Source organism: Zingiber officinale, chromosome 9B (genome assembly GCF_018446385.1).
Source record: "Zingiber officinale cultivar Zhangliang chromosome 9B, Zo_v1.1, whole genome shotgun sequence".
Classification (NCBI taxonomy): domain Eukaryota; kingdom Viridiplantae; phylum Streptophyta; class Magnoliopsida; order Zingiberales; family Zingiberaceae; genus Zingiber; species Zingiber officinale.
In genome coordinates, this window is record NC_056003.1 from 89030756 (window position 1) to 89056076 (window position 25321).

General features: G+C 40.1%; 1 long non-coding RNA gene across 1 annotated transcript; it reads left to right on the forward strand.

Annotated features, from left to right (window-relative positions):
- The first annotated feature begins 1959 nt into the window (after positions 1–1959).
- Positions 1960–3491, forward strand: LOC122024352. Its single transcript, XR_006123398.1, has 4 exons — positions 1960–2514; positions 2609–2699; positions 2794–2893; positions 3427–3491. It is a non-coding gene; the product is annotated as an uncharacterized LOC122024352 (long non-coding RNA).
- The last annotated feature ends 21830 nt before the right edge of the window (positions 3492–25321 follow it).

Sequence of the window (25321 nt, forward strand, 5' to 3'; positions counted from 1 at the left end):
TTTTTCTCTATCATTGTTTAGGAGACTATGTAGTATGATTGATTGATGTTGAGGATGATTGGAGTTTGGTGGATATTGTGAGATCTGGTGTGGTGATATGTTATCTTTTGATGATCTATTAGTGGATATTTGATTTGATGATCTATTGTTTAGTATTTGATGTTGATAGACGTGAGGAGTAGCACTTATATGATATTTATGGATTTGGTGATTTATAGTTGGTGATCAGATCACAGATTTGTTGGGGATCTTATGGTTGAGAGTGTCTGTTGTATGGATATAATGTGTCCTTGGTATTACCATTTAGGCATACCGTGCCCTAGATGTTTTTATGGACTCGATGTATTAGGTATTATTAGGGTGTTTAGATCAGTTTTCATTGTCTCCATTGACGATGTTATGATCTATTTTCGGTCCGAGGTGGATTATGTACACTATCTTTGTATAGTTCTAGAGATGTTTCGACGGGAACATCTATATGTGAAGTTAGTAGTACGTATTGTGATTGTCTTTTACGAGTTTTTGGGACACGTTGTGTTTAGTAGAGGATATCGGTGGATCCACAGGAGATAGAGGCTGTTATCAGTTGGGAGTAGTCGTAGTTTATACGGAGACTCGTTGTTCCTTTAGTTTTGCTGGATATTTCCAGAGTTTGATTGAGGGTTTCTCCGACATTATACAGTTGACCGGACTGTCTAGGAAGGGTATGAGATTTTCCTGGATAGATGCCTGTGAGATCAGTTTAGATAGCTGCACCTGTCTTATTTATGCTTTCTAGTGTAGACGGATTTGTACTCTACACATCTGTATCGTACCTGGGGTTTGGTGCAGTTTCGATATAGCATGAGCGAAGCAGTCTCATGCCAGTAGTTAGAATTCTCGTGTAATGAGAATTGGATTCTTTGTTTCGTGGGAGATCTGGTGTGTTTCCGGGCCACTTCTTATCCTGGAAGAGTGACCGCAAGAAACACATCGTTCTAGATTTGTGATACATGTTGTATAGAGATTTGGAGTGTTCTTATTGGTGGATTTTCATGAAGGAAGACATAGTGGATTTTGTAGCTTGATGACTAGTATGTCAGCAAGTGGAGGCTGAACATCGGAGATCAGTAGGATTGTCTTTGTTGATTTGGATACTAGAGTCGAGTTGGAAGCAAGTTATGACGGTTTTTGTTGTGGGATTATCCAGGAATATGATGGTTTGGGTAATCATGGATTGGTTGATGACTTTGCTCCCTAGCTATCAGTATGTACGACGGATTCTTTTGGATGGAGTAGCAGGATTATACTCTAGAGGGATTTCCAGACTGGATGATGTACCTCTGAGTATTGTTTTGGATGGAGATCAGTGAATTCATGTCATGGTTTTGATTATGGTTACAGCAGACTTTGGATTAGGAGTTTCACTTTAGTATAGATTTTCATCTCAGACTGATGGATAGTTTGAGCGCCCTATACAGATGTTGGAGAATCTATTGATGGTGGATTATGGATTTCAGAGGTAGTTGATTTATCCGCAGTGGGTTAGATAGTAATGTGGAAGTAGCGGAAGCAGGGTGAGCTCATAACCCACAGAGTCATCCCTTGCGGTTGGAGATTTGGTCATGACATATGGTTGGAGTGGTATACGAGTATGTTGCTTGGATGTTACCCTTGGATGAGGATCCCTGAATTGACCAGTAAATTTGGGGACCAAATTTTTATTAGTGGGGGAGAATGTAAGATACCAGAAAAATTAAATAATAAAAATTATTGGACGAAAAATCTTATTGGATTTTTTAGAAATTTTTAGAAATTTTTCGGGATTTAAACGGAGTCCGTATGACCCATTTTGATGGGATGAATTCGGGGTACAGTAAAAGCCTGTTTGAAACACCATTTAAGTAGGAGTTGATTTAGGATTTAACTTAAGGTTTAATTAACTTAAACCTAGGTTTTTATTTCCTTTTAATTTCCTCTATTTTTCCTTCCCAAATTCGCCGAGCCTTCTTCTTCCTTGCGATTCACCGCCGAACCTTCCTTCCTCTAGCTCGATCCTCCACCCTTCTCCTCTGATCGCCGAAGCCGATGCACCATCGACTGAGTTTCCCTCCTACCTCTCTTCTCCTCTTCACCGTCGGCGCAACTCTTCTTCTTCTCTCTGTCTCACGCGTGGATAACCCGACATCGACGGAGTGTGCTCCACCACGATCTCGCCTTCACGCGCCGTCGGAGAGGAAGTGGCGTTGGATCTTGACAGTAATCGTCATCTCCGATTGTGTGATTGCATCTTCAATGGTTCTTGCTCACGATCGGCCGTTGCTCGGCGGCTAGGGCACGGTAAGGCTAGGGCTCGGTGAGGGAGGGGAGATTTGAGCCCTAATTTCCTATTATGGGTGTCCAGTGCCTTCCCGTCGTCGGAGCTTGGATCAGGGAGGTCCAACTCCACTGGATTCCGATTCCTCTTTCTCGTCGGTGTTGATCGGCTGCCGGTCCATGGTGTGGGATGTATTTCCGACATAGAAATAGAGTAAGGTATGGTTCTTGTTAGTTTATAGCAATCTAATTTCTATTTTTGGATTGGAATGTAGAGATTTGATTCTTGGATAGACATTGTTGCTTCGGGCAGTACCGATTTCCAGCGATCCACGGTTCCGAAGATCCAGAAGCAGCAGTGAACCTCTCTGGTCATGTTTCCTTGGCTGCCACCTTGGATTTGGGTGAGTGCTAGAGATGAGTTGAGGGTTTGTTGTGTCTCCCTTGGCTTTATTTTTAGTGCTAGATGGTGAGTTGTTATTTGAATTGTCACTGCAGCACCGAGGGTACTGTTCGTCAGTGATCCAGAGCTCCGGCCATCTTCTCCGATTGTGCACTGTATCTACCTGTGAGCCACTAATGACCACTGCATATCTTGGTGAGTAGTATGAGGAGTTATAGTTAAGATTAATCTAAAATGATTGGATGATTATCGAATTGGAAAGTATTGTTAATGGTTATTAGGTTATGTTTGGTTTAGAGCACATGGAAGCATGTAGATGAATTGTAGGAATTGATTTAAGGTGCGTTGGATTTATTGAGGACTTGTAGATTGTTATATGAATTGGAGGAGGGCATAATTTTGTTGATTGAGGATGGTTAGAGTTTATGGTTGATTGTGTTTTGATGATTTAGTTGATAGGTTGATTGGATGATTATTGTATTGGGAGATATTGTGATTTATAGGGATGGATTAGAAATTATGATGAGATCTGATTAATGGAATGAATTTGGATTATGTTTGGATTTAGAAAGAGTTGGATTAAGGATGATCTTACCATCTACTTGGTTTAGATATTTAGGTGGAATTAAACAGGGTTACCTAATCGACGTAGGATTAGGTTATGGGTTTAGCTAGTTGTTGATTATGTGATTAGCTAATTAATATATGTATATATCATGTGATCGCAGGATTTGGATTCGGGACGAGCATCTCGACTCGAGATTACTTGACATGATCTACATTTCGAGGCGGGTATTTCTTCCTTGGCCTCTATGTAGATTTTCTTGTACTTAGTGCATGGTTATTATTGGATGGATTAGGCTGTTTTATCTTATATCATGATCGGTTGTTGTTTTTCCTGCATGATACTTATGCTTGACCTTGTGATGATCTATTTAATTCATATACAGTCTCCACTCTTGATATCTACTCTGTTGTGATTACACGTGTAGAGTGTCTTATAGGGATTGTCGGGTTGTTGGTATTGCCATGCTGATTGGGTATATGATGTTGACTGTACATAGGTGGGGATGTGTTATAGGAGTCATTTTGTTAACCGTGCATTTGCATGTGGTATGTACACACGTATTTGTCATGTACTTTTGGAGTAGTTGTGTTGATTGTATGTTTGGAGTATATACACATGTGTTTTTATTGGAGGATACATGTTGATTGTACTTATACTTTTGTGTACATGTGTCTGGTGGGATTATTGGAGATTTTTGGTTGATTATACATGTGTAGTGTGTACATATGTTTGGTGGGATATGTGGATGTATCATGATGATTATACTTTTGTTGGAGGTATTTATGAGGTTTGGGGTGTTGCATGGATGATGATTATATATATATATATATCATGTTCATCATTCATTGCATCTGATGACTATTGTCTCCCTTGTGGTTGAGAGAGTCATCGGTTTGGTTTACACCCGGCCACTCATGGGTAGTGGTAGCGGGAGTGTGCTGTCACCCGGTCACGAGGTTTAGTGAGATCCGGCGTTGTGGCGATCGGGGACCACGATCTTATGTAGCTAGATAGTTCTAGTGGGTGTCGCCTCGACCACCATATAGTGAGGGTAGCATCCATCATGCACCCAAGCCCGGTCATACAGGGTCGTGGTGTCCGGAGAGGTGGCGGGGGTGACCGTGGAGCACGTCACGTTATTATTCTTTCATTGATCGCGATCGATCTTCATTCAGACACGCCAGTAGATACTAGTTGAACGCGATTGTCGTTGTTGCACTGATTGAGATATGGTTGTTGCGTTTGGTTGCCATCTGCATACATAATTTATTTTACATGATACGCGACTTATATTACGCATGTGTCACGAGTATATCATTGCGATCCTGAGTTTTGATCGTTGTACCGTATGTCGATTCAGTTAGGTATGTATCTGTCGTTATTAGTTGTGGTTTATCTGATTTATATATCAGTTATTATATCGGATATGTTTAGGTCGTTGATTATGATAGTATGATCGTATTCTTTATTCCCTTGAGACTGTATACTTGTGATCTCCATGTTGTTTACCACTATCTTATCTATTACCCGCTGAGTTACCTATACTCACCACCGCATGTATACATTTATGTTTTCAGGTAGCTTGTAGATGGTTGGTGTCGCTCGGAGTATCCTGTCTGCCGGGTCCTACGTCACATCCGAAGATCGTGATTGTTTTCTTTTGTATATTCTTTTCTTATTTTTGGCATTGTATTTGTGTATAGCCATGTGGCTATCTTATGGTTTTGGTGTTGTATTTGTTGTATAAAGCCTAGCCGGCTAGCAGTGTTGATTGTGTTGTATTGGGCTTTCCGTTTTCGTTTTTCCGCTGTGTTGGTTTTTAGTACAGCCGTGTGGGCTGTTTTATATATAACTGCGTGGTTGTGATTGTTCCATTCCAGCCGTATAGGCTGTTATTATAACTGCGTGGTTTTGTATATAAATATTCCAGCCACATGTGGCTGATGTATTTTGCTTGTATTGATGCTTCAGATTGTCACCGGTACAGGGGAGATGCTGTCGGATTTTTGTCTGGCAGAGACTCCTTTGGGGGTGTGACAAAAGGTAGGCTTTTAGTATACACTTCAACAACAAGAACCTAGCTGATTAAAGATAAGGAACATAAGGTCTATTCTGCTAAGTACATTCCTATTTGTCTTCTATGTGCACTGAACTCAAGTTCAGGTAAGGGATTTGTGAATATGTCAGATAGGTTTGATTTGGACTCAACGTAGTTAAGTACAATATCACCCCTAGCTACGTGATCCCTTACGAAATGGTGTTTTACTTCTATATGTTTAGTTCTTGAGTGGTGAATTGGGTTTTTGGTTAGATTAATTGAACTTGTGTTGTCAATTGAAATTTTAATGTTTTGATATTCTAGTTGATAATCTTTTAGTGTATGCATCATCAATAGTAGTTGAGATGCACATTCTCCTAGGGCTATGTACTCAGCTTCAGTGGTTGATAGGGCAACACAATGTTGCTTTCTACTTGACCAACTTACCAGGTATTGACCTAGAAATTGACAACTACCACTTGTGCTTTTTCTATCTAGCTTGCACCCGGCATAGTCAGAGTCAGAATAGCCAGTTAGATCAAGGGTGCAAGTCCTAGGGTATCATAGTCCTACATTTAGGGTTCCCTTAATATACCTAAGTATTCTTTTAACATAAGTTAGATGTAACTCTTTTGCACAAGATTGATATCTTGCACACATACCTACTGCAAAAAGAATGTCTGGTCGACTTGCAGTTAGGTACAGTAGACTTCCTATCGCACTTCGATAGTATTTCAAGTCTACTGGTTTACCTTCTAAGTCTGAGTCAATTTTGATATTAGTGGCCATTGGTGTATTTATAATTTTTAAATTTTCCATTCCAAACTTTTTAATTAAATCTTTAGCATATTTGGTTTGGAAGATGTAAATTTCATCTTTTGTTTATTTTATTTGTAGACCTAAGAAGAAATTAAGTTCTCCTACTAAACTCATTTCAAATTCATTTTCCATTAGGTTTGTAAATTCTTTTAAAAATTTTGAATTTGTTGATCCAAATATTATATCATTTACATAAATTTGGGCTATGAAAATGTCTTTTTCTAAGGTTTTCACAAAAAAGGTTGGATCTACCTGACCTTGGTGGAACCCTTTTTCTAATAAATAATTAGACAACCGTTCATACCAAGCCCTAGGAGCTTGTTTTAGTCCATATAGTGCCTTTTTTAGTCTAAAGACATGACTTGGATGTTCTAAGTCCTCAAATCCTGGGGGTTAACCTACATATATCTCTTCTTTAATAAATCCATTTAGAAATACGGATTTCACATCCATTTGGTATAGCTTGAATCCTTTGTGTGTTGCATAGGCCAGCAGCATCCTGATGGATTCAAGCCTAGCTATAGGGGCATAGGTCTCATCATAGTCTAACCCTTCTACTTGGTTGAATCCTTTGGCTACTAATCTAACTTTGTTTCTAACTATATTGCCCTGATCATCGAATTTGTTCCTAAAAACCCATTTAGTATCTATTATTGTCTTGTTAATGGGTTTAGGTACTAATTCTCAGACTTGATTTCTTTCAAATTGGGCTAACTCTTCCTGCATCGCTAAGGTGCAGTCTGGGTCTGGTAGGGCCTCATCTATAGTTTTGGGTTCAATTTTGGAAATAAGGGCTATCTGACTTAGGTTCCTATAAGATGACCTAGTTCTGACTCCTTGAGTTGGATCACCCAAAATTTGGTTAGATGGGTGATTTGTACTTGTTCTAGTTGGCCTTATATTTGGGTTAGTAATTGGTTCTTGAGAGTCACTAGGTTTAAGTGTGTTTTCTTCATCTTCTATATTTCTTGAGTTAGCATTTTCTATATTTTCATTTATTGTAGTAGGTAGTTTATTTTCTCCATCAAATATTACATTTGTTGTTTCTTCGACTTTTAGGGTATTTTTGTTATAAACTCTATATGCCCTACTGGTTGTTGAGTATCCTAAAAGTATTCCTGGGGTTGATTTTGATGAAAATTTTTCTAAGTACTCTTTGGTGTTTAAGATGAATACTTTACACCCAAATACTTTTACATAGTTTAAGTTAGGGATTTTATTATAATATATTTCGTAGGGTGTTTTATTCTGAAATTTGTTAATTAGAATTCTGTTTTGTATATAACAGGTTGTATTAATAGCTTCAGCCCAGAATTGATTGGATAATCCATATTCGTTTAACATGGTTCTAGCGGCTTCTTGTAGGGTTCTGTTTTTACGTTCTACTAGACCATTTTGTTGGGGGGTTCTAGGGCAAGAATATTCATGCTTATACCCATTAGTTTCACCGAATTCAATAAAGTTATGGTTTTCAAATTCTCCTCCATGGTCACTTCTAATTCTTTTTATCTGAGTATCTTTTTCATTTTCTATTAGCTTACAAAAGATTTTGAATACTTCAAAAGTTTCATCTTTAGTTTTTATGAATTTTACCCAAGTAAATCTTGAGTAGTCATCGATTTTTACTAAACAATATTGGTTTTTGCTTAGTGACTTAGCTCTGTGTGAATCAAACAACTCTAGGTGAAAGAGCTCAAGTATTGAGGTAGATCTGTTTAGATTGGTTAGCTTATGGTTTGACTTGGTTTGTTTACCTTGTTAACAAGCATCACAAGTTGAATTTTCAATAAATTTTAGTTTGGGCAGACCCCTAACTAGACCATTTTAATTCATTTTTGAAATGAGTCTTGTATGAGTGTGACCCAGTCTCCAGTACCACAACTCAGTTTCCTCTTGTTGTGTCAGAAAACATTTTATTGAGGATGTTGGTAGGTTAATTGTATAAACATTATTTCTCCTAATGCCCTTAAGAATGATTTCAGGGTTCTCAACATATTTAACTATACACTCAGATTTGGTAAAGTTTACTGAGTAACTACTATCACATAATTGACTGATGCTGAGAAAGTTAAAGTTAAAATTTTCAACTAATAATACTTTTCATATAATAAAATCGGAACTGAGTTTGATGTTACCTCTTCTGATTACCTTTAGTTTAACGTTGTTGTCGAATGCAACTGATCCTAGTCCTTTTAATTTGAGCTTTGTGAACTTCAATCTATCTCCAGTCATATGTCTGGAGCATCCACTATTCAACATCCATTGATCCAATTCCTACACAGAAAGTATTTAAATTGGAATCTATTTAATGGAGCAGATAGTTTGATTGAAGTTGACTCCTTAATTTTTAATTATTGTTTAATTTAATTTTTAATTTTTAATTTGATTAATTTGATTTAATTATTAATTTAATTTAATTTAATTTAATTTAATTTAATTTTTAATTATTAATTTGATTTAGTTTTTAATTATTAATTTGATTAATTTAATTTAATTATTAATTTAATTTAATTTTAAATTTTAAATTTTAAATTTTAAATTTTAAATTTTCTTTAATTTTTAATTTTTAATTTAATTTAATTTAATTTTCTTTAATTTTTAATTATTAATTTGATTTTTAATCCTTAGTCATCTCACCCGATCTAAATTTCAAATTAGGGAATCCTATAATTTTGTGAGATGAATTGAGTTCAATTATAGAGTTTGGGTTAACTTTGTGCTAGATTCAGGTTTAGTTTTGGGCTCAACAAATATGCATTCTTTGGATAAACTTCTGGGTTATGGTGAGTCACTTGGATATCATTAAAGTAACCATGCCTTCGAGGTTTTCCAAATAGTCTTATCCACTGAACTTAATACAAAACCTTGGTCTAACTGGTTAGGATCCATAAAGGGTAGTTTCGGTTAGTTCCACTTAGCCAAATGCACCAGGTCGAAGTCATATCTTCCTAGACATACATAGACTAAACTTCCCTAACGTACTATCATCCAAAATTTCACCAGTACCATAAGTCAAGTTAAACTTGTTCCCTTCCTAATTAGTTTTAATTACCCTGCCGGGTAACTTAGTTTGGGTTACCCTGCCGGGTAGGTTAGTTTTGGAGGTGCCAGCTGTTCCGGAGCCTCCCCCTACATTATTGATAATTATATATATTTTTATTTATAGATTTGAGTTATATTCCTTTAATGGTTTATCTTTTTATCAGGATGTTTTTCCTATTTGCTCCCCTTGGATCATAGCCTCGATATGGTCTATCAAGGTAATGTACTTGATCCTTGGGAACCCAATATTGACCAAGTCCAACTTGATTGACCAAGTTGGACTTGGTACCCATGCTTGGACTATTTTACTATTTGGTCTGTTAATAAGCGATAAATATGAACGAAATTTCTTTTTAGCTTTAAATCCTAGTCCGGATTGATTGTATACGGCCTTCTGTTTTCCAAGAATCAAGTCAAGATTCTTGGGACACAATGTAAACCATTCCAATGCGGTCTTCAAATCTTTGATTTGAATTTTCAGGCTGGAATTCTCTTCCTCAAGCTTTTGGACTTGAGTCGAGGTTCCAGTCTGAACAGATTCAATCAAAGATTCGGTATTATTCGCTTATCTAAGGGATGTTACCTCCTTTAGAAGCGACTTGATCCGAACATTGTACTTAGCTACTTTACACATTAAATAATTAATTAAACTGTAAAGACGATTCGTACATACAGAGGGATTTGGCTCTTCGGAAACGGATATGGATCCGTGGCTTCTCTCGAACTCGGCTTCCGATTCGTCCTCGCTTTTTGATTCATTGGTGTAGTCCCGGGCCGTCAATGAGAGGAAGCTTGCCTGCTCGAGTTCTTCGTCGTCGGACTCCTCGGAAGAAGACTCGTCCCAAGTCACCTTCAAGGCCTTCTTCCTTCTTGGCTTCTTCGGATCCTTCCGGTTCGGGCAGTTCACCTTGATGCGCCCCTTCTGATTGCACCCGTAGCATGTTACCTCGTATTTCACTTTTGAGCTTGGTTGGGCTACTTTGGACTGGATGGCCTTTCTGACATCCTTTTTGTTGAAGCCCTTCTTTTTGTAGAGTTTCTTCACGAGGTTGACTATTCCGGTAGTGAGCTCGTCGTCGTCATTGTCCGAATCTGATTCTTCTTCTGACTCTAGTTCGGTTCTGCATTTTATTTTCGATTCACGTGCTCTTCCTGTACCTACAACCAAAGCCAACCCTTTCTCGGCCGGACGTGCATTAACCTGCTCATGCAACTCAAATTTGGAGAATAGCTCATCTAATTTAATACAGGAAAGGTCCTTAGAAACCTTGTAAGCATCTACCATGGATGCCCACAAGGTGTTCCTTAAAAAAGCGTTTAAGGAATACCTGATGATTTCCCGGTTATCTACCTTCTGTCCAATCACATGAAGTCCGTTGAGTAGGTCTTGTATCTAGGCGTGGAGCTGGCTGGCCATTTCACCTTCCTGTATTTTTAAGTTATACAATTTATTGAATAACAAATCGCGCTTGCTTACTTTGGTATCGGAGGTCCCTTCGTGAAGCTCGATCATCTTCTCCCATAGCTCCTTGGCGCTCGAGAATGGGCCAACGCGGTTTATCTCCTCCTTTGTCAATCCGCACTGGAGGGTGCACGTTGCTTTGCCATTTGCTTCCACCTTCTTGATTAATGCGGGATCCCTATCTTTGCAGGGTATTGGTTTGCCGTCTCTGTCAGTCGGTAGTTCAAACCCAGTCTTGACGATCATCCACATCTCGAACTGGATCTTCAGGAAAATTTCATTCCTGCCCTTCCAGTAGACAAAGTCTTCTCTGGTGAAGAGCGGGGGATGAATAGTGTTGTAGCCTTCTTATTGGGCCATTTAAAGGATATGCACAACAAAAAATAAAAAGATGTCCCAGGACTTGGTCCTGGATTAGTAGTGCGGTATGAAAATAAGAATAAATTACGTTCTCAAGTGGTGTTGCACCAACTTTGAGAAAAGAATACGATTATGAAAAGAACTATATCAGAATGTAGCAATTATTCTAATTCCAATCGACTCCGAAAGTTGGAAAACACCACGAAAAGAATGCTTGATTAGTGGTTGCACCAAATCAAACCTACCTCCCTCTGATACCAATTGTTGGATCGAGATGCGCTAGAGGGGGGGTGAATTGCACTCGTGGCTTTCACTCGTCGGATTCGTAAAACGATCAAGAATTACGCACAGTGGAAATAAAAGAAAGACAACAAACACACAAGAGAACACCAAGGTTTTACTTGGTTCGGAGCCTAGGGTGACTCCTACTCCAAGGCTCGCGATCGTTGATCGTTTTCTGTGAGCAACAACTATATCGCGCAAAGATAGTACAAATATGTATTACAATAAGTGCAATAATAATAAACATTCAACGGACAACAGAATTAAAATCTCGGAGCTCCGGGTCGTCGGGGACTTGTAGCAGCACTTCAGGGTGTCTTTTGGAGCAGTACGTTGTAGTAGAAGCACTTTAGAATTGATGTTTTTCACTGCTGCTTGAATACCCCTTTTATGCACTGCTGGAGGCGCCTCCAACACCATCCAAGGCGCCTCCAAGCCTCTTGAGTCAGCCGCATGGATCAACGTAGAAACCTTCGTCGCTTATCCTGCTTGAGGCGCCTCCATGGCCAGTCCAAGGCGCCTCCAAGCCCTACTCCAAGGCGCCTCCAACTCCATCAGAGGCGCCTCGAGCTCCTCTTCACAGCCAACTTCTATTTTTCACCCGACGCGCCTCCAAGCTCCATGGAGGCGCCTCAGACACTATTCATCCGAGGCTTAGCTTATTTCTTTTGTACCTGCATGACACGTTAGTTCCAAAACAACAACATACCCTGCAAAAAAAATTTAGAACAGATATAAACATTATAAATCAAGTGATCGACAGTCGTCAGATCGTCCGGGTCTGACTTCAAATTTCCGACCGGAAACCCTAGGTCGACCCGACTCCTACTGTTCCCTCTGCGGGGAATGCGCCCTCACCTACTCCCCTCAAGAGAGATTACCTGATGCCAGTCCGGTCCTCCAGATCGATTGGAATTTCTGCCTAGGGTTACCACCTCCTAGGACCTAGGGTTACTGCCTCCTAGGGTTTTTCTCCACCTAGGGTTACCACCCCTTAGGACCTAAGGTTACCCCCCCTTAGGATTTTCTTCCACCTAGGGTTACCACCCCCTAGGACCTAAGGTTGCCGCCCCTTAGGGTTTTCCTCCACCTAGGGTTACCACCCCCTATGACCTAAGGTTACCACCCCTTAGGATTTCCCTCCACCTAGGGTTACCACCCCCTAGGACCTAGGGTTACCACCCCCTAGGGTTTTCACCCCCTAGGGTTTTCACCTTGCCTAACCACAGCTTGGACTTTTGCCTAAGAACACTTAGGACTTTCCTGCAATCTCCATCAGACATGTTAGATCACAAATAAGCTTAACTTTGATTCCTTTACCATTATCAAAACTTGAGTTCGATCGTCGGATGCTTCCTGCACCAACAAAACCTATGAGTAGTGACTGCCATAGGATCCTTCTAGAAAATCAAGCCAAGGGGGAGTGTGGGAAAATGTGTAGGCGAAAGGCATAAAGGGAAAATAAGGGGTGGCTATAGCTTCGAGAATAGGCGATGCTACAGTGTCCTATTCTTGGGGCTCTCTAGTACCTTGGCTCGCGACCAGGTGAATGGCTCGATCGTGTAGAGCTCGGTCACGCGTCCTAAAGTAGACCGACTCGGCAAAGCAACTGGTCGGGTCTCCCAATGACTGACTTCGGTCAGGACGTTAAGCAGACTAGTCGGGTTGAAGGCCCAATCGAGCAACGAAACCCGATCGGCCTCAGCCTCTACACCTACATAAAACCTAAGTCAGTAAAATCACTGTCGAAAGGATAAGCACTTAGCGAATCATGTCAACCATGTGAACATATATAGTGGGGAATAACATAGATCATTGGAAAAAGTGCTTAATGAACTATACACTTAGGCATTACAGAAACATTCTGCCAGCACACTGGTCCAGGACAAGGCTCAGATCAAAAGTAGAAGATAGGAAACACCCGCCGCTAATCATCGAAAGTCGGGAAGGCATCATCAGGAAGCTCTCGTATAAGGCGACCTCTGTCTAGGAAATCCGCAGGAGGATCTAACCAGAGGTAGCCTTTCTCATGAAGCTACCGCAGGGCTCCCACCCCTCCATAGCAGACCATCAGATCGATGAGCCCACCTATCTTTGCTCCAAATACCCCACCGGCTAGGTAAGCGGCCTTATAGGCTTCCAGACGAGCAGCCTCACCGGCCTGGTGATCTTTTAGCTCATCCTTGGCCTTATTCGCATCAACTCAGACCAAGGCCATCTCTTAGTGTGTGGCAGCAGCTTTGTCCTTGGCCTTGGATAGGTCTACTTGGAGGGACTTCAGGGTAGCTGAGCCTACCTCCCACTGCTTCCGAAGAGCAGCTTCTTGGTCAGTACTAGCAATCAGATCTGACTTCTTTGCCTCCAGATCTTTCGTCAGAGTAGCATGCACTTCCTGCAGTTCCTTCAGGTTTAAGGAGAGGGACGCCACCTCAGTCTCCTTCTCCTCTAAATCAGCCAGAATTTAGGTGTGCCTCGGTCCTTCAGATTTGAGCTTGGACTCACTGGTCTTCAGGGCAGATCGCAAGGTCTGCACTTTCTCTGATTCCGCCTGAGCATGTCTCGAGTAGTTTGGGTTTTCTCTCCGGTAGCTTGAAGGCAAGATTGTATCGGGTCATCGGAGGTGGTCAAATAAAAAATGTGGCCGGTGGTAGTGGGGGACTCCAACTCCTGAAGACGAACCCTTAAGAAGTCATCATCTCATTATAGGCTGACAACGTAGTAGGATATACTCAGACCCATGGTGCAGGCATATCAAGTACAGGAAAAGATTAGCATTAACTCAAGGGTCAGGAAAAGAGATAGGAAACTCACCAATACTAGCCGATTGGAAAACAGATCAGCTAGCTCTAGAGGGGGGTCTTCCATGACTCGGCCAGGGCCCCATGGAATTTCACCTGGCCATAATGGGGAGAAGCACTGGCCGATGGGATAAGACCCTGCACTTGTAGGGAAGGCAGCTGAAAGAACGAGGTGAAGACATACTTGACTTTAGTGCACTCCATGGGCAGCGAAGAAGAGGCGGGGCCCGAAGTAGGAGCAGGGGGTGGAAAAGATGGGGTCACAGAATCCTCGGGCGGGTCTCCAGACCTAGAGACGGTATGTTCTGGGACAAAAGCTGGAATGGGGGAACCCATAGCCTCTGTTATTAGAGAAGGAGTTGCCCGAGCCGGGGTCTTCGCCTTGGCCTTGGAGGAAAGAGGGAGCCTTGAGGGAGAGGATTAAACTAATGGGATTCCCCGCTTCCTTTTGCGTTGGAGGCGCAGGCATTTTTCTAGAGGGGGAGAGGGAGCCCTCTCCTCCGCAGTCTCTTCGGCTCCAAGGGCCTCGAGGTCCTCGGACGGTTGAAAGGAAGCCTCCGCTGAGGCGCTCTTTTGAGAGGCATGTGGAATCTCATGGCCCTCCAAAATCTCCTGACCCCGTTTCTTCAGAACATCGTTAGGAAATTTAGAAGAATCGACGGTGAAGACACGAAACATGGTGGCTTTTGCAAAACAGAAGGAGAATACCTCAGTTAGTGAAGGTCTGGAAGCAGGGATATTGGAGCTTACCAAAAGCATTGCCCAAAGGCGTCTGGATGGAGCTGAACCCAAAAGTATATAACATGCTCTCTTGCAGTAGAAAAGGGAGCAGCAGTTGCACGCCCCCTACCTTTTCGGATGTTGTATGGTAGGATGGTTGATGTTGGTGGTCACGTAGTTCAAAGGGAGTGGGAAGATTATAGTGCCACTCAGCTGGCCAGGATGCTGGATCAGACAGTTGGACATAAAAAAATCTAGACTTCCAACCTTTGTTGGAAGAAGGCATCTCGTTAAGATATTTGTGCCCGATCCTAGACTGCACCATGAAAACACCTGGATCTGAGTGCTTGAGGGTGTAAAAATGGTGAAAAAGTTGTGAGGTCAGGGGTATTTGATACAGGTAACACAGGATCACCATTCCGCACATGGCTCGGAAGGCGTTGGGGGCGAATTGGGATAATGAAACATCAAAATACCTGCTCAAAGAAGAGAAGAACGAATGGATGGGAAAGCGAAGACCGCCAAGGAGATGGTCCATAAAAAAGGTTATGAAACCAACTAGAGGGGTGGATGGATGATTATCCCGCCCCGGAGGATGAAGCTTGTAGGCCTCAGAAAGTTCCAAACTCGACCGAATTACCCTAAGATCGCTACAATCCATGTCGGAGTGGTAATACACATACCAGGGCACCTCCCTCTCACCAGCCATTGTAACATCAAAAGGAATTGGGAAGGAAGAAGAAAGAGTACTTACGAAGGATAAAAGAAATGCATAAGGCGGGAGGCGAGCAAGCAAAGCAAGGAGAAGAAGGAAACCTGAAGGAAGTTGAAGCGATAAGAAACATTGGCGGATAGCCTTTAGGGTTTTTTAATCAAAACCCTTAGGAAGCCTCGAAAAGTGAGCTGGATAATTGAAATGGTATATCACACGTCAGCTATCAAATCAAGAAGCGGAAGCTATTTGGGGTCGCGTGCAAAAAACGTGCGTTATATATTATGGCGAGTTAAGTTAGTGGGGCACGTGTCATCTCCCGAGGAAAGGGCATTTATGATAGAAGTGACAGGAAAATCATGGAAGGGGATATGCGAACAGAAATGCCTTACCTTGTGAAGCCAATGCCTTAGAGACTGAAAATTCCATGCGATTGCCTTGAGAAACAAAGAAGAAGGTGGCAGGAAGTGTCGCACCAAATTCGGTGCCTTTACGCCTCCTAGAAAGTAGAGTAAGGTTTAAATTTGACTAATGCATTATGGATTGCACCTTGTGATTGCAGGAGTATTAAGCTAAGTCCTCGAGTGTGATCCCTACAAGTCACAGAGGTTGCTCATTTGAATCACTGCCTGGACAAACCTTCAGATCCATGTCTGATCAGATCTCCAGATTCAAGTCCTGGACATACCTCCTGATCCATTCCTAATCATGCCTCCAGATTCAAGTCCTGGACAGACCTCTAGATCCATGTCTAATCAGATCTCCAGATTCAAGTCTTGGACAGACCTCCTGATCAGGACTCTAGATTCAAGTCCTAGACAGACCTCCTGATCCATTCTTGATCATATCTCCAGATTCAAGTCTTAGACAGACCTCCTGATCCATTCCTGATCAGATATCTAGATTCAAGTCCTGGACAAACCTCCTGATCCATTCCTAATCAGGTCTCCAGAATCAAGTCCTTGGCAGACCCCTTGATCACTTCCCAACAACCACTCGGCCACGCTTCCAGACTCTCGCCCCATCGTGAGTTATAAGTGAGCTTACTCTCATACCTCTAAACTCTCACCCCAGCGTGAGTCTCACGCTTCTAGACTCTCATCTCAGCGCGAGTTATAAGTGAGCATGCTCTCACGACCAACGACCTCTCGGTTGGGATTCTAGACTCTCGCCCTAGTGCGAGTTATAACTGAGCTTGTTCTCACACCTCCAGACTCTCACCCCAACGCGAGTTATAAGTGAGCTTGCTCTCACGACCAACGACCTCTCAGTCGGGCTTCCAAACTATCGCCCCCATGTGAGTTATAAGTGAGCATGCTCTCATGCCTCCAAACTCTCGCCCTAGTTCGAATTATAAGTGAGCATACTCTCATGCCTCTAGACTCTCGTCCCAGTGTTGAAGGGCGCTACTCGAAATACCGTTCTGTTTCCCCTATACAAAAATTTGTTCAGGCACAAAACTTTTCCTAGCAACTCATGTGTTCTTCAGAAGTTAAACTTGGATTGAAAATGAAACTTAACATTTTTACTCCAAGTCCGTTCTTCAAAGTTAAACTTGGATTAGAAACAAAACTTAACATTTTTACTCCAAGTTCAACTCTTGTATTCTTCAGAAGTTAAACCATATTACAGAAGTTGATTAAATATTTATTTCAAGGATTGGCTTCCAGGTCATTGGCAAGGCACTAGGCCTTCTTGGTTATGGGATCATCCACCACTTCCTAGACAAAGCCTTTCAAAGAAATTGAATATTTAAACTTCTCACAGTAACCTTAGGTTTAACTACAGAGACCTCAATCAAAGTACAAGATCAAAACACAAAATCGAAGCACAAAACGAAAACACAAAATCGCTAGCCTCTTGTGTTGGTATTTCATGATCCATACGAAGAAAACAAAACTAGTTGTGTTGCGGAATAAATAACTAGTTGTACCTTTCTTCGTAGACAAAGACCTCTTGATCTTCTGCTGTATTCCTCTCCTCTTCTTGGACGTCACGTGGGTGACGATCTACCAAGACAAAAACACCTGAACCCCTTTTGTTTCCAAGCCGCCTACCACCAAAAGATGCAAAGAAAGGAACGCCTCCTTCTTCTTCTTCTCCTACAAACCGCTGGCCACCAAGGTACTTCATCTCTTCATTTTCTTTTCTTCCAAGCTCCATCCACCAAGAGAAGATGGGGTCCTAGCCCTAGAGGGAAGAAAGGGAAGAAGAAAAGGAAGTGGGGCACCAGCCCTAGAGGAAAGAAAAGGAAGAAGAAAAAGATGGGGCGCCGACCTTAAGGGAAAGGAGAGAAACTTATCAATTCTTAATTGAATTGTTTATTTTTATGGCACAACCTCCTCTCCTTTTATAACCCTTTGCCCCAGATAAAAAAGGAGAAAAAGTAATAGATTTTTGTTTAGAAAAAATCTTTAGAAAAGAATTCACATAATCCTTTTTAGAAAAATTTCTTAAGAAATAATTAGTATAATTCTTTTTAGAAAATTTCTAAGAAAGAAACAACATAATTCTTTTTAGAAAAATCTCTAGAAAAGAATTAACATAATTCTTTTTAGAAAAATTTCATAGGAAAGAATTAATATAAATTTTTTTAGAAAATTTCTATGAAAGAATCAACTTAATTCTTTTTAGAAAACTCTCTAATTCTATTGAGAAAAAATCTCCTCTTTTTATTTCTTTCTTTTCTTTTTCTTTTCTTTTCTTTTCTTTTCTTTTGGTTTGGTCGACCCCTTACTTGGGCACCAAGCAAGGCTTGGCTGACCCCTTTCTTGGGTAGGAAGCAAGGCTTGGCCGACCCCTTACTTGGGCCCCAAGCAAGGATGTCGCCGACCCCTTTCTTGGGTAGGAAGCAAAACCAAAACGGGTGAATGCGAGGCTTTATAGAGGCTACAACAGGGACCGAGAGGAGAAATTAGTTTTGACCTCCTGATGGACTTGAGCTTCCTGTGTTCGACCCAAACACCCAACTCAAGTTCATCAATAATAACTCATACCACTAAAGAGTTATTATTGAACTACCGTACCAATCCCATATTACAATATGGGCTCCTACATATCATGAGTGCATTAGTCTCTCTGTGTTTAAGAAATCGTATGTCCATTAATTAAATGAGTTACTGATAACTCACTTAATTAACATCTAGCTCCAAGAGTAGTACCACTCAACTTTATTAGCATGTCGGACTAAGTCCACCTACAGGGTTTACATGATAATGCTTATGAGCTCCTCAAGGGGACATCATCAATCTAGATTACTAGGACACAGTTTACTTTTATAATCAACAACACACCATATAAATAATATTATTTCCCAACTTATCGGACCTGTTGATTTAACTGAATAAATCTCACCCTTTGATAAATTAAAAAAATAAGTACTAAGTATATGTGTTTGTTATTATATCGGGATTAAGAGTACGCACATCCATAATAACAGAGGTTTTGTTCTTTTATGCAGTCAGTATAAAAAGAACAATCTCAAATGATCCTGCTCAATACACATATAGTGTACTAGTGTAATTTTATAGTCAAGATAAACTAATACCAAATTACACTACAACTATTCCAATGGTTTGTCCAATCCATCTTGGTTGTTGGCTACTATTTATAATTTATAAGGAACTGATAACATTATCTTCTGTGTGACACCACACACCATATTATCTATAATATAAATTAAATGGACAACTACATTTAACTAAATGCAAACATTTGACCAATGTGATTCTCATTTCAAAATAAATGTTCATACAAAAGCTAGACTTTTAGTATACATCCAAACAATCTCTCACTTATACTAAAAGACTATGCTGCCATATATGCTGCCATACATCTGATTCCCATCCCCTCAACATGCCCATCAAAAGCCCTCGCCGGAAGGGCCTTAGTGAAAGGATCCAGGTTATCTTCTGATGCAATATTGGTGACAACAACTTCTCCTCGTTATACGATATCTCGTATCACGTGGTACTTACACTCAATATGTTTACTTGCCTTATGGGCTTATGGTTTCTTCGAGTTTGCTACTGCACCAATATTATCACAATAAATTATGATAATTTTAGGCAAATCAGGAATCACATCTAAGTCCATCAAGAAGTTTCTGAGCCATACTGCTTCTTTGGCTGCCACAGAGGCTGCCACATATTCAGCTTCCATGGTGGAGTCCGAAATGCATTTCTTCTTAACACTCCTCCATGTTATGGCTCCATCTCCCAAAGTAAACACATACCCCGAGGTTGACTTACTACTGCCCCTATCTGATTGAAAATCTGAATCCGTGTAACCTACAGGGAGCAAATTATCTGTCTGGTAAACCAGCATATAATCTCTAGTCCTTCTCAGGTACTTTAATATATGCTTTACGGCAGTCCAATATCCCTGTTCTAGATTACTTTGATATCTGCTAACCATACCCACAGCAAAATAGATATCTGGTCTCGTACATAGCATCGCATACATTAGGCTTCCTACAACTAAAGCATAAGGAACTGCCTTTATGTCCTCTATCTCCTTTGATGTCTTAGGAGACATCTATTTAGATAAAGGTACTCTATGCCGAAAAGGTAGAAACCCTTTCTTAGAGTTTTGCATGCTAAAATGAGCTAGGATACTATCGATGTATGAAGCTTGGGATAAACACAATATTCTTTTCTTGCGATCTCTTATTACTTTGATCCCAAGAATATGCCCACATTCTCCCAAGTCCTTCATATCGAATTGCTTGGACAACCATACCCTTACGTCTGACAACACTTTGACATTGTTGCCAATAAGCAAAATGTTATCTACGTATAGTATAAGAAATACCACCACATTTTCATCACTTTTCTTGTATACACAAGACTCATCCGAACATTAAATGAATCGATAAGACTGGATCACTTCATCAAACCGGATGTTCCAAGATCTCGAAGCTTGCTTCAGTCCATAAATGGACCGATTGAGCTTGCATACAAGATGCTCTTTGCCCTTCACAATGAATCCCTCTGGTTGCTTCATATGGATGTTTTCTTCAAGACTTCCGTTAAGGAAAGCTGTCTTGACATCCATTTTCTAAACCTCATAATCCATATGAGCAGCAATAGATAAAAGAATCTGGATAGACTTGAGCATGACTACCGGCGAAAAGGTTTCCTCATAATTGATTCCCTCTTTCTGAGTATACCCTTTTGCAACAAGCCTTACTTTGAAGGTTTCCACCTTTCCATCTATCCCTCTTTTTCTTTTGTAGACCCATTTACATCCAATGGCTTTTACACCATTTGGTGGTTCTACAAGCTCCCAGACCTGATTAGAATACATAGATTCTATTTCGGAGTTCATTGCACTTTGCCAAGATGCTGCATCTTTATCTTGGAGTGCTTCATCATATGTCCAGGGATCAGGTTCATGTTCACCAGGGATCAAGTCTGAAGACTCTCCCAAAAACATTAATCTATCAGGTTGTCGAACAACCCTCCCACTACGATGAGACACTATCTGTAATTGTGCATCATTTGTGACACACGTTGCAGTTTCTTGTGGTATCTCATCTTGTACCGTTTGTACTAAATTAGACGTGTCCTCTCTTATTTCCTCAAGAATAATTTTACTCATGGGCTTGTGGTCAATTACGTAGTCCACTTCTAAATATCGGGCATTGGTGCTAACAATGACCTTTTGATCTTTAGATTATAAAATAAACCACCTTTCGTTCCTTTAGGATATCCTACAAATAAGCGAACTTCTATACGTGATTCCAACTTAGCAGCATCTCCCTTCAGCATATGTGCTGGACTACCCCAAATTTAAATGTGTTTCAAATTAGGCTTACACCCATTCCATAATTCTGTGGGAGTAGAGGGTACTGACTTAGAAGGTACCAGGTTCAGAATTTTCACTGTCGTTTCCAGAGCATATCCCTAAAAAGAATTTGGTAAAAGGGAAAGATTAAAATCTCTTTGTTTTAAATTTTCTATTGTTGTATCATGGGAGTTATTGGATTTAGAGCATACAAATTGTCAACAACGTACCAGAACAGATAACTACTCTATTTTTCTTGACAACTACTTTGCCATCAAAAGAAACAGAATATCCATCCATAAATAGTTTAGAAACTGAAATCAAGTTCTTTCTAAAACTTGGTACATAAAAACAATTTCTCAAAATCAATGTTTTATTGCTATCAAAAGATAAATAAACATCTCCCACTATAACAACCACTACTCTCATAGCATTGCCCATGTAAACAGTGATCTCCCCTTTATATAGTTGTTGAGTTTCTTGGAACACCTGCAATGAATTACAGGCATAATCACTAGCTCCAGTATCTATACATCAGGTATTGGTAGATAACACCGCTAAACTTGTTCCAACAACTAATGAATAAGATATACCTTTATTATTCTACTTTTTGTGAGGACAGTCCACCTTCCAATGTCCAAACTGCTTGCATGTGAAGCACTTGCCCTTTGGATTCTTCACCCCTGCTTGTGGTCCAGTCCCTTGAGGTCGAATCACCTTCTTTGCTGAACCAACTTGTTTCATTTTCTTCTTCCTGTCTTTCGGCTTAGAAGCAGAAACGTTTTCAGCAATGTGAATCTGAGAACTTTGACAAAATAGCCCTTCTACTTCTTGAAGTTCTGTCAGAAGTTCCACCAACAAATATGTCCTTTTGTTCATATTATAGTTCAAGTGGAACTGCTCAAAACTCTTGGGAAGCGTTTAGAGAATGATATCGACTTGGGTTTCCCCATTGATTTCAACTCCAAGGATTTGTATTTTGTTCAAATGAGCCATCATCCTGAGGATATGATCTCTTACGGGTGTCCCCTCAGTCATGATGGTCGTCATCAAGTTTCTTATAGCCTCTTGCCTAGCAGCCCGATTTTGGTGTCCGAAGAGTTCTTTGAGATTGTACATCATGTCATAGGCAGTAGGTAAGACCTGATGCTGATGTTGCAGCACATTTGACATAGATGCCAAAATGTAACACCATGTCATCTCATCTGCTTTGACCAATTTCCTATGCCTGTCAATCTCCTCTTCACTAGAATCGCTATTAGGTTCGTTAGGGCATACCTCAAAAAGTACAAACTTATATCCCTTAGCAGTTAAGACAATGGCCATGTTTCATTTTCAATCAAAAAAATTGGGACCAGTAAGTTTGTTTTCATTTAAAATAATAGCAAGAGGATTGAAAGCCATTTTGAAATCCTGAGAATCACAAAATATTTGGTCAAAACTTTAGAATTTAAAATAATATTGATTCCTCGATCAATATAATTTAAATTCACCAACACCTCAAAACACCGTAAATTTCATATGGCATGATAGTGTGGATGTATACTAATTCAAATATTTGTAAGAGGAGGTTTTACCCATTAATTTTATTATCTTGTCAATCTAACTTTATGACAAATAAAATTAATAGTTGGTTTATCTTCGGTCACACAAAATAATAGCAGTGACTCCGATGGGGAGGATACTATTAAATGCGCCTAAGTGTATACCATTACATGATACTTAGTCCATTAATTAGTATTGTGCTTCTTTAGATGGAGAAGATCACAAAAATCTAAATAATTTTCTATAATCATCCATAGAAGAAGTTTGATCTAGTGATCTGCAAACAAACTCAACCGATGTGGAGGAAGACACTTAAAGTCAATGCTCAAGTTTAAATGCATCACTTACAAACCAGTAATGGAGACCGTGGAATTTATTTAAATAAACTCTCTCCCACTTAGTTGTTTAAACGAGGAATTTTAACATACACACATAACACACATGCACACAAAAGCATACACATCACAGCACATAAAGGCAATAAATATGAAAAAATATTTTAACAACTATTATGGCCTCATCCATAGCTATCCTCCGTATGTCGCTGACCTTAGCCACTGTCAATGTGTCATGCCATCGCATCTATCTTGCTTCCTTTTCCGCTGCGCCTCCAGTCCTCAAATAACACCACGCCTTGCAAGGATACGATCCACAATAAAAATAAAGTTTTACATTTATCGATCCTATATTCCACAAGGGAATGTACATGTAATCTAGATCAAATAGAATGTAAAACAACAATAATAATAATATGACAACCATCCATATTTAATTATTACAATCATGCACACACAACAACCTCGACATGCCCGAGGGTTCAAATCACACACAAGCACACAAAAGCCATAATAGTTGGATCTAGAATGCCTGCAACCACAGAGTTAATCTATCTAGCACATCCTACTATTATTTGGCCTAAACTTATGTATGAGCAATGCATAATTTAACCGAAAACCAAACACACAGAGGCAGAAAACTAGCTCTGATACCACTTGAAGGGCGCTACTCGGAATACCGTTCTGTTTCCCCTGTACAAAAATTTGTACAAGCACAGAACTTTTCCTAGCAACCCATGTGCTCTTCAGAAGTTAAACTTGGATTGGAAACGAAACTTAACATTTTTACTCCAAGTTCGTTCTTCAAAGTTAAACTTGGATTGGAAATGAAACTTAACATTTTTACTCCAAGTTCAACTCTTGTGTTCTTCAGAAGTTAAACCATATTACAGAAGTTGATTAAATATTTATTTCAAGGAATAGCTTCCAGGTCGTTGGCGAGGCACTAGGCCTTCTTGGTTATGGGATCATCCACCACTTCCTAGAAAAAGCATTTCAAAGAAATTGAATATTTAAACTTCTCACAGTAACCTTAGATTTAACTACAGAGACCTCAATCAAAGTACAAGATCGAAACACAAGATCGAAGCACAAAATGAAAACACAAAATCGCTAGCCTCTTGTGTTGGTATTTTAGGATCCATACGAAGAAAACAAAACTAGTTGTGTTGCGGAATAAATAATTAGTTGTACCTTTCTTCGTAGACAAATACCTCTTGATCTTCTGCCGTATTCCTCTCCTCTTCTTGGACATCGTGTGGGCGACGATCTACCAAGATAAAAACACCCGAACCTCTTTTATTTCCAAGCCGCCGACCACCAAAAGATGCAAAGAAAGGAACACCTCCTCCTTCTTCTTCTCCTCCAAACCGTTGGCCACCAAGGTGCTTCATCTCTTTGTTTTCTTTTCCTCCAAGCTCCGACCACCAAGAGAAGATGGGGCGCTGGCCCTAGAGGGAAGAAAGGTAAGAAAAGGAAGAAGAAAAGGATGGGGTGTCGGCCTTAGAGGAAAGAAAAGGAAGAAGAAAAGGATGGGGCGCCGACCTTAAGGGAAAGGAGAGAAACTTATCAATTCTTAATTGGATTGTTTATTTTTGTGGCACAACCTCCTCTCCTTTTATAACCCTTTTCCCCAAATAAAAAAGGAGAAAAAGTAATAGATTTTTGTTTAGAAAAAATTAACATAATTCTTTTTAGAAAAATTTCTTAGGAAAGAATTAGTATACTTCTTTTTAGAAAATTTCTAAGAAAGAATCAACATAATTATTTTTAAAAAAATCTCTAGGAAAGAATTAACATAATTCTTTTTAGATAAATTTATTAGGAAAGAATTAATATAATTCTTTTTAGAAAATTTCTAAGAAAGAATCAACGCAATTCTTTTTAGAAAAATCTCTAATTCTGTTGAGAAAAAATCTCCGTTTTTTTTCTTTTCATTTCTTTTCATTTGGTATGGTCGACCCCTTGCTTGGCCACCAAGCAAGGGTTGGCCAGCCCCTTTCTTGGGAAGGAAGCAAGGCTTGGCCGACCCCCTGCTTGGGCACCAAGCCAGGATGTGGCCGACCCCTTTCTTGGGTATGAAGCAAAACCAAAATGGGTGAATGCAAGGCTTTATTGAGGCTACTACAGGGACTGAGAGGAGGAATTGGTTTTG